Source organism: Pundamilia nyererei, unplaced genomic scaffold, assembly GCF_000239375.1.
Source record: "Pundamilia nyererei isolate P.nyererei 1_Seehausen unplaced genomic scaffold, PunNye1.0 scaffold04670, whole genome shotgun sequence".
NCBI classification, from domain to species: domain Eukaryota; kingdom Metazoa; phylum Chordata; class Actinopteri; order Cichliformes; family Cichlidae; genus Pundamilia; species Pundamilia nyererei.
The window spans coordinates 1-1,417 of record NW_005192071.1 but is presented as its reverse complement, the minus strand read 5'-3'; the positions used below and the strand labels follow the sequence as shown (position 1 = coordinate 1,417).

The window sequence follows — 1,417 nt, the reverse complement described above, 5'->3', positions numbered from 1 at the left end:
GACTGAAGATCAGTGGAAACAGGCCTTATGGAGTTGACTTAAACATTTGTCATAGAGGTACAACACTGAGTGTCTCGAATCAGCTGTAAAACATGGTGGAGGCTCTGTCACTGCATTTTGTTTGGCAATAGCTTCATATACATACTGCCAGTGTAATAAATCCAACACTCAAGCTCACTAAACATGTACAAACTCTGTTTTGGAGTTATATCCTCTACAGCAATATGGACTAGACATGAAAAGACTATCACAATAATCACATAGTAACACATGCAATCAGGCGATCATTTCCATTCCAGTCAATTGATTTTATATATTTATCCTACTTGTGCTTGACATGGTTTATTATCTTGTTGCTTCCACACCTTTTAAAATTCTCTGCTCTGTGTCCGTCTCTACCCTCAGAGCTCTCTTCACCTCTTGGAGCGACCCAGACAAACAGGTCTTCAGCATACCTGGCTTGTCTCCTGAGATGATGGCACTCATCATTGACTTTGCATACACTGGCAGTGTTTCTGTAACGGAGGAAAACGCAGTGGAACTTCTCATGGCAGCTGATCAACTCAATGTAATGGACATTGTAAAAATCTGCAGTGACTTCGTGGGGGTGCAACTCTGCGCAGAGAACTGTGTTGGCATTTGGCAGTTCACAAAAGTACACTTATCACCCGAACTACGTGCCAAGGCCTTCCACTACATCATCAGTAACTTTGAGCAGGTGGTTCTTCAGGAGGAGTTCCTGCAGCTAACTGTGGAGGAACTTGGTGATATTCTTGAAAGAGATGACCTCAATGTACAGTGTGAGAGCACTGCGTACGAAGCACTTATAAAGTGGATTAGCCATGTGCCTGCAGAACGGGAACAACACCTCATCGCTCTGTTGTCTAAGGTGTGTAAACTTCCATTACTACATTTAGTTTCGACTTAAATCTTCAGCATTTAAGTCATAGATTGAGTCAATCCATCTGGGTATAAGGATGTTTTAATATCTCCAGCTGTTGCTCTTTTCAGCTGTAGCCAAACCACATTTAAGCAATTCTCTTCAAGATCATTAAAACTGTATCAGAAAGCTTCACACATATTATAGAATAAATTGTATTTATTTAGTGTAGTTGCTAGGCCTATGACTAAAAACTGTCCGTAACAAGTACAACCATTCTCCCCTGTTTGTGATCCTCAGCTTTATTTTAGTTTATGTCATTTGTTTTTTATATTAAGTTAAACTTAACACATTAGATTTAAAATGTATCTTCATTAGAACTATACAAAGGACTTTTGTCTATGTTGACAAAAAGGCTAATGGTGTCTCACTTTGGTCTCCCTCTTGCTAGCAATAAGAAAATGAAATAACATTACGAGCATTATCCTAAAGAAGCTTGAGTTGACTAAAACTGATATAGTTCAAATTCAATGTTTC

At 39.0% G+C, this 1,417-nt stretch overlaps 1 pseudogene; it reads left to right on the top strand.

The window, feature by feature from the left end:
• The first annotated feature begins 337 nt into the window (after window positions 1–337).
• Window positions 338–889, top strand: LOC102198708 (kelch-like protein 10 pseudogene; annotated as a pseudogene).
• Window positions 890–1,417: the final 528 nt, after the last annotated feature.